This window comes from Muntiacus reevesi, chromosome 9 (assembly GCF_963930625.1).
Source record: "Muntiacus reevesi chromosome 9, mMunRee1.1, whole genome shotgun sequence".
Taxonomy (NCBI): Eukaryota; Metazoa; Chordata; class Mammalia; order Artiodactyla; family Cervidae; genus Muntiacus; species Muntiacus reevesi.
The window spans coordinates 41,678,467-41,690,943 of record NC_089257.1 but is presented as its reverse complement, the minus strand read 5'-3'; the positions used below and the strand labels follow the sequence as shown (position 1 = coordinate 41,690,943).

General features: G+C 36.2%; 1 pseudogene; it reads right to left on the bottom strand.

Moving 5' to 3' along the window:
• Positions 1-2,629: 2,629 nt before the first annotated feature.
• LOC136175808 (olfactory receptor 51I2-like) lies at positions 2,630-3,574 on the bottom strand (annotated as a pseudogene).
• Between the last annotated feature and the right edge of the window lie 8,903 nt (positions 3,575-12,477).

Here is a 12,477-nt window from a genome sequence, read left to right as displayed (position 1 = left end):
TCATGCACCTATATATAATTAGTGAATTGGAGACTCGGTTTAAATTATGTAAATTAGGAGGAAAGTGAGCCAGTGAAGACTGGGTTTATTAGAAACTTCTGCTTGCAAGACTGAAACAATCATGAAAAGAAAGACCATGGAAGCTTAACCTCTATCTCGATTTCAAAAGCATTCATCTAGCTGAAATCTGTTGTATATTAACTGAATAGAGGGAGTAAAATATATATAAATGTATAATCTTTGATCTTACTGAGAGGTCATTTGAGAAATATCATGAGTACCTTCAAAACATAAAATGAAATTCTGATTCTTAGTATGTTTCTACAAGTTTTAAAATCTGATTTAATATTTTTCTTTATTGAGTCTTTCCATTCAAAAGGGTTTTAATATTGACACTCTTAAGTATAATGATAGGGAAATGGGGATCATTTCTCAACATTGTTCCATTTTTTGAAGACTGCAGGTAAATTTCCTTTGAGGAACTCCTTACCTCTCTGTACAGCTTGAGTGAGACCAATAATAACAATATTCTAATAAATCCCTCTCCTGACCTTTCAACCACAGAGATTAAAAACTGAAGAAAAAAATTCTTCCCCTTTACATAATATGCTATTAAGAGTTTAAGATTACCCTTTCTACTGGACAGTGAAAGGACACAAAACCATTTACAGAACATCTTCCCCAGTTATGTGATTATCTACATTAGGGAAAAAAAATGAGTGAAAAACAAGATAAAAGCAGATATGAGGGATTGCTTCAGAAAGAAAAAAAAGGACATAATGACACTGAGTGCTAAAGCTTGGGTCCCTAAGATTATTTAATTTAATCTGTGACCCATTCTGGTATTCTTATAAATTGCTTTATGTGTAAGTTAAATAATTAAGCAATTAATGGCACAACTGTCTTAATGTTGCCTTAAAGTATGACAATTTTATTCCTTGGTTGTCTCACTCACCGTGTACTAATAATCTAAATGAGAGCATTTTGTCTCATTCATTTGTCCCCTAATGTGTGTCATGTAGTGGATGCCAAGAATAGCTATGTAAAGATACGAAATAAGGGGGAACATGAGAGAGTGTAAGAAACAAAGGACAGAAGGTGATATGTAAAAACAATTATACATGACTATTGAATCAATAGATTCATGAATTAATGTCCACATAGCTAATTAAAAGTGAATGGAATAATAACATATGGCTCTACTCTGTGATAGTTAATTTTCAGGCATCATTAGCATAAATAAATAACTTAATGTCTGTCTTTGATTTAAGGTAACAATACTGAATAGATAAATATATGATATGCACAGTTATAATACAGGCAATCTAGCCTGAATTCTCGTAAACATTTACAAATACATAGATTTTATATTTCAACATATGAAACATATATTAAAATGAACCTCTAAATGTGTCTTTGAACTTCAGAGCAACTGTATTATTTGCTGGTCATCTTTGATATCACCATCTGAGCAATAAAGACTTTATTTTTTCATATTTATCTTTAAATCCTGGCTTGACCCTTGTCCTTATCATATTTTTAGCTTGTAATATAATGGTTAATAGTTATTGAACATTTATTATATACCAGACATTGTGGTAAGCATATTAAATAAGTTATGTGGAGCATAGCACATTTCTTCTTGCAATGTCCTTAGAAGATAGACATCAGTATCAACTCCTTTTCACATTGAAGCACATAAAGAGTCACTCACCGTGTTCCCTGGATACATAGCAGATAAATTATAGAGTCCTGATTTTACTTTAATTGATGCATATTTTCCTCAAATTAATGTGAAATCCAATTTAATACAACCTGAGAAAATTAAGTATGATTACATAGATGGCAAATTTTAGGTACAGAAGCTTTGTTATATTTTTGCTTTAATCTTATTATATTTTTGTATCAGATGAAGTTTAGATTAATGTGGTTTCAGGAAAAGTCATAAAATAGATTTCAATAAAAAATGTAAAAATAAAACCCCTTGTCTCCCATTTGAACGATTTCCCTTTATAATATCTCAAACCCACCAAAGATAATAACTCTCTGTATAATAATATGAATATCTTGCTTTTAACCAAATTTGAGTCACATAACTATATATGAGGGATTCTCATATAGGAAATATTTGTCAAACTGTTTGGATTGGAATGGGGCTCCTGGATAAGTGATGTGAACTTTAGGGAGGAGAAAAATAAAGTGAGGGTGAAGGAACCTTTAGAAACATATTCCCTGATCTGATATTTAAAACTAAAAGGGAATCTCCTACTTCCAAAAAGATTGTAGTAAAATTACACAAAGTGAAAGTGTTAGTCACTTAGTTGTGTCGGACTGTGTGCGACCCCAAAGACTGGAGACTTCCAGGCTCCTCTGTCCATGGAATTCTCCAGGCAAGGATACTGGAGTGGGTTGCCATGCCCTTCTCCTAGGGATTTTCCTGACCCAGGGATTGAACCTGGGTCTCCTGCTTTGCAGGCAGATTCTTTACCATTTTGAGTCACCTACGAAGCAAAATCACACAGAAACATACCCCAGGACTTCAACACACAAGAAATAAATGTCTATTCCTGTTTCTTTTTACAATATCCCTGGCCTTTTGATCATTTACTCAAAATACTTCTACTCTGTTCTATCTTGTCTTACATTTGAACAGTCTACCTAGTGCACTTCTAATCTGCTTTGTTTTCACACTATAAACCAATGGGTTAAGGACAGGTGTGATAAAATGGAAAATATTGGACAAGGTGATGTGGGGGAGAGGGGAGTGGTACCTGCCTATTCTGTGGATCAAGGCTAAGGCAATAAGTGGGACATAGAAAATGAAGACAGTGAGAATGTGGGAGACACAAGTGTTGAGCACCTTAAGGCATCCTTCCCTGGAAGCTATTCCCAGAATCGTCTTCAGGATTAGAGCGTAAGACAGAACAATAAAGATGGAGTCAACCCCAAAGGAGCAGAGTACCAAGACCAGCCCATAGATAACGTTCACACGAATAGACCCACATGCCAGCTTCATCACATCAGGGTGGAGGCAGAATGAGTAGGATAGAACAATATTCCTACAGAAGGGAAGCTGTTGGAGCAGGATGGGCAAGGGCATCATCAGTGCTACCCCTCAGGCCACAGCAGCCAGGCCCATCTGAGTAATGCGGGAGGCAGTCAGGACTGTGGTGTAGCGTAGTGGGTTGCGTATGGCCAAAAAACGATCAAAAGCCATAGCCAGCAGCATGGCTGACTCCATGGAAGAGAAGGTGTGGATGAAGAACATCTGAGCCAGGCAACCATGGAACTCAGTCTCTCGGTGGTTGAAAATAAAGACTTTAAGAACAGTGGGCAGTGTAGATGCTGACATGCCTATGTCAGTGGTGGCTAGCAAGGACAAGAATACATACTGAGGCTCATGAAGGCTGGGAGTCTTGTGTATTATGTGAATGATGATGCTGTTTCCCAGGATGGCAGTCACATACATGATGCTCAGTGGGATGGAGATCCAGATATGAGATGCCTCCAGTCCTGGGATTCCTGACAGAAGGAAGAAGGGTGGTTGATGGTGGGTGCTGTTGAGCATAGACATGATGGTGAAACCTGAAAAAAGAGAGTATGTGTGGAAATTCAAGCAGTAAAGTTAACTCAGTTTCATTCCATAACTGAAAAGATAATTTAGAGGCAGAGGAAGGTAATTTCTGTTGCATGAAGAGAAAATTGAATAGGGTTAAATTTAGTTTAATTAAAAAAGCCTATGTAGTATTTTTAGGTAATTAGGATGGCAGAGCCTGGTGGGCTGCTGTCTATGGGGTCGCACAGAGTTGGACACGAATGAAGTGACTTAGCAGCAGCAGCAGCAACTGTTTTGTGAGTATATTTGTTGATGCACTGGTAACCTCCAAACACTGCCAGGTGAACTATACCAAAGTATTTTAAACAGCTTTCACATTACAAATGAAGATTCACAAATCACATAATTAATTTAGTCACTTTAAAACATGCAATGGGGAACTTTCTTGGTGGTTCAGTGGTTAAGACTTTGACTTCTAAATCAGGAGGTGAAGGTTCAGTCCCTGGTCAAGATGCTGGGATCCCCCATGCCTTGTGGCAAGACACAAAACAAAACAAAACAAAAACAAAACAGAAGCAATATTGTAACAAATTCAATAAATACTTTAAAAATTGTATGCATCAAAAAATTCTTTTATAAAAAAACAAAACAAAACAATGTATTGGAAACGAGGGTACAGAAGGGGTTCATTAGCATGTTTAAAACAGTGTACAAATGGGAGGAAAGCCTGCAGTACCTGAATACTGGATCATGCAATATCCATATATCCTATCTCTCTGCTGATGGCGTTAGAAAGATGAGGTGAGGTCTGAGCAAGGGAACCCCACAAGTGAAAACTCCTTGGAGCCAACACTCATGCTCACTCTATCAGGGACATGATAGCATCATATATGCATGGCCACAGCTTTAATTTTTTACTTAAGGCTGTTTGACATGCATAAATTCTGCCCATATTTCTTGGGCTGAGAACATGGGGGATCAGAGAATAACCACAATCAATGTTATTAATGGGTGATTGATTTAGGTATTTATAACATAACTGTCATTCTAGGCATGGCATTATCATACCTTCTGATTTTTTTCCCTTTTCTATCTAGAAATAACATATTTTGTTCTATCATATATTTCATATATTCTGTATTTAACATGTCCTAACATGACCTACCACTTAGCCACTATCTATATTTACTATAACTTATTAGTGTTGCCTATGTTTTATAAGCTACTTGTTTGTTCTTCATAATAATACTTCACAAATACCATGCATCCTACCTAAATCTCAAAAGGACTATACTATTCAATATCTATGCTTAATGCAGATCATAGCTTTCATCTACTTCATTGCCTTCTTTTCTATACTTGAATTGGATATTTTCCAATCATAATATTCATGACTACTTCTGGGGATATGAAAGTTCTTGCTTGAAAAGAGATAGAGAAAAAATTGTATAAACAAAAGAAACAATAAACAAGGATTGACATAGACAAAACTGATAAAAGAGAAATAAATTGGTAACTGTTTGTGACCAAAACTCTTTCAAATAAGTACAATGAGAGACAGAACAATAGAAACCTGAGAAACACAGATATTTGTTGAGCACTTAATTTGTACCATAAAATATTTGTTGAGCACTTAATTTGTACCATAAAATATTTGTTGAGCACTTAATTTATACCATAAAATTTGATAGACTCTCTAGGTGAAAGAAATGATATGCAACTTATGATCCCTTCTCTAAAGTTCCTTGCAGAGTATGACACACTTGGTGGAAAAAGCATCTATTCAAAACTAGGAACAAATAAAGACATTATAAAATGATCTCTCACTATGTTATTTACATAAATTTATTCAGTATTTTTTCCTCCAACATTATTTTATTTGATGACTTGACTTCAACAAAGAGGAAGCCAGATTTATTGTTTCAAAGCCCAAACAAAAATGAAAACAGAGGAAAGCAAAAACTAAAATCCTAATAGACTGTGTGCGCTTAGCCACTTAGTCATGTCCGACTCTTTGTGACCTCATGAACAGTAGCTCACCAGGCTCCTCTGTCCATTGGATTCCCCAGGCAAGAATTATGGAATGGGTTGCCATTTCCGTCTCTATAACAGACTTAGAGGGGTAAACAAATTCCCAAGTTCACGTGACTTTGAGTCAGTCAGTATTAGAACTTAAATTTTCTGTCCTACTACTCTGTTCCTTCAATAATACCCTTGTTAAGTTATAAAATATAAGCAAAAAGATAGTAGGCATACAGTGGCAGGGTACTAAATGAGGAGTTGTAGAGTCATAGCAGAATTCAAGTAGAGAATCAAATATGAGCTCGTATTTGGGTGATGAAAAATTTAAATTAGAACAAGTCACTTGTTCTAGGCTGAGTAATTCCAGGCTGACTCACTTATATGAACAAAGGAATAAACAAAACAAAAATGATCAAACAAAAGATAGCAAAGGTATGGCCATCAGAATAAGACATATCAGGGCAGGACACAAGGAATATGCTTCTGAATGAAAAGAAGAGTTGAAAAAGAAAATAAAATAAGATATAATAGGTAGTATGGAGTCTTGTTAGAAACCATAGTGTCAGGGGTAAAGAGGATGTGGTATAATTAGGGTTTTAATGAGTATCAGAATGCAAAATCATCAGTGCTAAAGGCAGCTTGGATTTATTGCAAACTTTTTGGCTACATTTATAGCCATTAAGAGGTCAAGTGGTGAGAACCTACACAATTGTATTTGATCCACCAGAGAGAGACATAGACAAGGGCAGTTTTAAGTGGAGGCAAAACAAAACAAGCGACAAAAACAAACAGGATTCAAATGACAAGATAAAGGAGAAGTTCCCTGTCTCTCATTTTACATCAAGATTTTGAGCCCGGTTTCTGGGCTTAGGGAATGACATGAAAGGACATTTTAGACCATTCATAACAAGAACTAAACTTTTTCAGAGAGAGGGTTCAGCTAAAAAAAAATTCCATCTTAAAAACATTGTATCAGTCATTTATTTTCTAGCATTATCTTTAATTCCTTGTTGAGAGTTAGAAGGACTGGACTGGGCAGATGTAGAACTTGGTTATGGAAAAGGGGACATCATTCACACAGAGGTCATAACTACTGTCAAGGAGGGGAAATTTCACTGCTTGATTTCTGGGTTCTTTTGGCTGTTCTAACAATTAAATGGTGACAAATCAGATTAACAAGAAAAAAATTAATTGTGTATAGAGGTCTAGTAGATATGGGACATAAGAAGTGGCCACAGCAGGCAGCTTTAAACTTTTTAAACAAAGAAACAGTACCTTTGAGAGGAATTGACAGAGCAAAGAAATTTAGCCTTCACTGCTTAATTAATGAAGAATCTAAACAGAGTTTGGGCTTGGGATGGTAAATTAGTAATGAAGTGGAAAGTTTTATTAACATAGTCTTCTCACCCTGAATCCCTATCTCTGGGGATCGAATAACTCTCTTGGTGAGGAAAGGGTACCTTTCACATCAGAGACTTTCCTGCTTTTGGGGGCAGACAGAAAGGTTTTCTTACATTGGCTGTTTCTCAAGTAAATTTAATTCAAAATAATCAATATGCCATTGTGCCATATTTTGGGAAGGCCTGCCCTGAGAGCTAGCACTAACATTAGCAATAAGTGATGTCTATAATGGAAAGGCTAGTCAAGAGAATTAGGGCTAGAAATGCTTAGTAGTTGTAGTTTTCAGGAATTAGGAGAAGGAAAAAGAGCAAGAGTAATCAACTGTTTCTATTAAGAAATAATAGTAGTAAGTTAAGATTAAAAGAGAACTGAATAACAACTCTCCTAGGAATCAAAAAACGAAAGTGTTTCAGTTGTTTTTGAAGAAAAATATTCTATAATTGAAGATGAAAAACTGAGGAAACCCTAAGTATTGTAGCTGATGGCTAGAAAGATTGTTGGTAAAAGTGGTTTTAGACTAGAGCACCAGGAATCAAGTATGAGAGATGGTGTCTAGGAGTTAATGGGTAGTGCAAAATTGGTGGTGGAAAAATATAAATTATAAAGTATAAGTTACAGCAAGAACAGCACTAGATTTTTACAAGATTAGTTCAGTTTAGTCTCTCTGTTGTGTCTGATTCTTCTTTACCCCAAGGACTACAGCATGCAGGTTTACCTGTCCATCACCAACTCCCTGAGCTTGCTCAAACTCATGTCCATTGAGTCAGTGATGCCATTCAGCCACCTCATCCTCTGTCATCCCCTTCTCCTGCCTTCAATCTTTCCCAGCATCGGGATCTTTTCCAATGAGTCAGTTTTGCAAGATAGCAGGGATAAAAAATACAATTCAGAACAGGGTTTAAGAGCTTAAGCTCTGGAATCAGAAATCCCCAAATCTGACTCCTGCTCCCACCATGCCTAAAATATATTAGATTTGTGATCTTGGTTAGCAGCTTAACCATTTGGTTCCTCAGTAAAATGAACCAGAGGGAACCTATCACATTGCCACTAAAGTAAGACTTTAAGCTAAGGAGATAAGCAAAGAGTGCACTGCTGGAAGCTGAGAGCTGTAAGAAGGAAGGTGGATAGGGCTTAGCAGGAAAGAGGGGGATTTGGAAAGCAAGGACATCTTCCTTTCAAAGCCCTAGTTTTGTAAAGTCCTTCCACTGTAGAACACAAAAGAACAACTGCACTGTTAAATCACAACTCTGTCATTTGTCATGCTGTGCAATACACACATAGGAGAGCTTGCTTTTTCTCCTAAATTTCAGAAAATACACAGGGTATCATATAATTTCCCTCGGGGAACCTGAAACAAAGAAGACACTTAGGAATAGAATCTTATTTTTTCTAGGTCATTTTAGAGCTGTGGAGCAGTGGTCTCTCTGAACTACTCCTGGGGCAGGAAGACAGGAAGGACTTTACTTGTTTTTGGAAGTGGCAAAAGGCCTCCATGGACCCAGTGCAAGGAGCAATAAGACTAAACTACCTAGTAACTCTCATCCTATATGTTATCCTCAAATATCCCTACAGAATAAAGAATGTGAGAATCTGCCTCCCTTTCATAATAGAAGGGTAGATAGTACTATCATAAACTATGTTACATTTAATATTTAGATAACTTTGTATCTGTCCCTTCCATGGTAGAGAATTAATGTTGGGAAAGATAAAACTATTTGAGAAAAAGAAAAAGTTAATAATGGGAGCTTGTGGAAATGGAGATGTTCAAAAAATAGGAAGGATATCAGCTTCAAAGCAGGACTTCAGGATGTGAGAAGATGAGAAAAATAAAGTCTAACATGATAATCATGACAGGAAGTAATATAAGAGCATAAGCAATATTAATGGTTCATTGACCTTAAATTCAACCACTATGAGAATACTTTTCCTTTCAGCTTTAACCAACCTTTTCCTGTGAACTTCCTCTGAGTTGTAATAAATTACTGCCTTCAGGTCTTCATACTTAAAGTTTAGTCAGAAAAGTCCTAGGTTACATTTGGGGCCACAGCACCTACGACAGGGTAGCTGAACTCTGGACAATGGTTGGAGCATTTATTCACATGCTGTAGTGTTTTGGCAATGCTGGAGCATGTTCCAGGTGGAAAAGCTCAATTAAAAAGCCATCTGGCTCTTCCAAATCCCTTGAGGATTGGCCGGGTCTTACAATGTCTTAGGAGATCACAGAATTCCTCATAGAATAAGGTTGGGGCAATAAAGTGAAAAGAAATCAGGTCAGAAAAAAAAAATCCTTTCATTTTCTTCATACAGAGAAAACAGTTTCAATGTGCAAACATTCCTGTGAAGAGATAATGGAAATAGCTAGATCACAATAAGATTCAGTGTTGTGTCTGAGTGTGTGCATATGTGTGAGAGTGTATGCCTTTGTGAATGGAGTAGTATGAGGACTAGAAATTAGGACTTATTATTTTTAGTTAAAAATATGTTTCTCAAGAACCTTCTTTAAAAATGTCAATCTCAATTATGCTCTGTGATAAACACTGTCACACATTTGAAACAATGCAAATTGAGCCAGATCAATTTTGACAGAAAATTTAAAGCATGCTAGTTAGTTTTCTTTTGGATAGATTAAAGAATTCAAGATTATTGAAAGAAGATATCCCAAAACAGACAAAAATATACCAATTCAGTTATTGATGAGATTTCCTTTAGAGCCATACATACATAGACTGTTAGAACAAAACTGAATTGTAGATTATCATAGATTTCTCATTTATAGATATGAGTCCCTGAGGAATGGATAAAGATATGGTACATATATAAAGTGGAATATTACTCAGCCTTTATAATGAATGAAATAGAGACTGTCACATTGAGTGAAGTAAATCAAAGTGAAGTATCATATAATATTACTTATATGCAGAATCTAGAAAGAAATGATACATATGAACTTATTTACAAAACAGAAACTGACTTACAGACTTAGAGAATGAATTTATGGTTATGTGGGTTTGGAAGGAGGGCAAAAGGATAGTTACAGAGTTTGGGATCAACATGTACACACTGCTATATTTAAAATGGATAAACACAGGACCTATAGTATAGTACAAGAAACTCTGCTCAATATTATGTAACAACCAAATGGGAAATGATTTTTTAAAAGAATGGATACATATATACATATAACTGAATCACTTTGCTGTACATCTAAATCTATCACAACATTGTTAATCAACTATACTTCAATGTAAAATGAACAATGCAAAGAAATAGAGGAAAACAATAGAATGGGAAGGACGAAAGCTCTCTTCAAGAATATTAGAGATACCAAAGGAATATTTTATGCAAAGATAGACACAATAAAGGACATAAATGGTATGAACCTAACAGAAAAAGGAGATACAAAGAAGAGGTGGCAAGAAAACACATAAACTATACAAAAAAAGTCTTAGTTACCCAGATAACCACAGTGGTGTGATCACACACCTACAGCCAGACATCCTGGAGTATGAAGTCAAGTGGGCCTTAGGAAGCATCACTATGAACAAAGCTAGTGAGGTGATGGATTCCAGCTGAGCTATTTCACATTCTAGAAGATGATGTTATTAAAGTGCTACACTCAACATGCCATAAAATTTGGAAAACTCAGTGGTGGCCACAGGACTGGAAAAGGTCGGTTTTCATTCCAATCCCAAAGAAAGGCAATGTCAAAGGCAATGTTGAAAGGATGTTCAAATTACTGCACAATTGCACTCATCTAACACACTAGCAAAGTAATGCTCAAAATTCTCCAAGTTAGGCTTCAACAGTTTGGGAACCAAGAACTCCCAGATGTTGAAGCTGACTTTAGAAAAGGCAGAGGAACCCGAGATCAAATTGCCAACATCCACTGGATCATAGAAAAGGCCAGAGAATTCCAGAAAAATACCTGCTTCATTGACTATGCTAAAGCCTTTGACTGTGTGGAACACAACAAACTGTGGAAAATTCTTCAAGAGATAGGAATACCAGACCACCTTACTTGCCTCCTAAAAAACCTGTATGCAGGTCAAAAAGCAAAAATTAGAACCACACATGGAAAAACAGACTGGTTTCAAATTGGAAAAGGAGTATGTCAAGGTTGTATATTGTCACACTGCTTATTTAACTTATATGCAGAGTACATCGTGTGAAATGCCAGGGTGGATGAAACAAAAGCTGCAATCAAGATTGCTGGGAGAAATATCAGTAACCTCAGATATGCAGATGACACCACCCTTATGGCAGAAAGTGAAGAAGAACCAAAGAGCCTCTTGATGAAAGTGAAAGAGAAGAGTGAAAAAGCTGACTTAAAACTCAACATTCAAAAAACTAAGATCATGGCATCTGATCCCATCATTTCATGGTAAATAGATGGGGAAACAGTGGAAACAGTGACAGACTATTGTTTTGTGCTCCAAAATCACTGCAGACATTGATTGCAACCATGAAATTAAAAGACACTTGCTCCTTGGGGAAAAAAAAAAAAAACTATGACCAACCTAGATAGCATATTGAAAAGCAATACGTGTAACTCTATGGCTGATTCACATCAATGTATGACAAAACCCACTGAAAAATTAAAAAATTTAAAAAAAAAAGAAAAGAAAAGACATTGCTTTGCCAACAAAGGTCCATATAGTCCAAGCTATGGTTTTTCCAGTAGTCATGTATGGATGTGAGAGTTGGACCATAAAGGCTGAGCAACAAAGGATTGATGCTTTTGAACTATGGTGTTGGAGAAGACTCTTGATGGTCCCTTGGACTGCAAGGAGATCACACCTAAAGGAAATCAACCATGAATATACATTGAAAGGACTTATGCTGAAGCTGATGCTCCAATACTTTGGCCACCTGATAATAAGAGATGACTCATTAAAAAAGCCCCTGATCTGGGGACAGACTGAAGGCAGGAGGAGAAGGGGATGAAAGAAAATGAGATAGTTGGATGGCATCACCGACTCAATGGACATGAGTTTTGAGTAAGCTCTGGGTGATGGTGAAGGACTTGCAAGGGAAGCCTTGCATGCTGCAATCCATCCAGTTGCAAAAAGTCGGTCACGACTGAGAACTGAACAACAACATAAAAACTCACAAAATTGTGAACTTGCTAAATGCAAAAAAAAAAAAAAAAAAAAAAAATGAGTTGTCCATGCTCATGAGATATATTTGTAGTATATTTAAAAATATAAGTCCAAGTTTTTTGACTGAGTTTATAGAGTCACTGAGTTCAATCATAAACCCAAGATTTTGTAGCCAAACTGCCTGGAGTCAAAACTCCACTAAACTGGGGAACTTTGGTGTCCTTTAACAAATTATTTTAATGAAATGTGCCTTCGTTTGCTTATCTATGAAATGGGTATTTATGAGTAGCAATGCATTTTACATATATATATATATATATATATATATATATATAAGAGTATAGTATATTTGGCAAATGGCAACCCACTCCAGTATTCTTGCCTGGAAATTTCTACAAA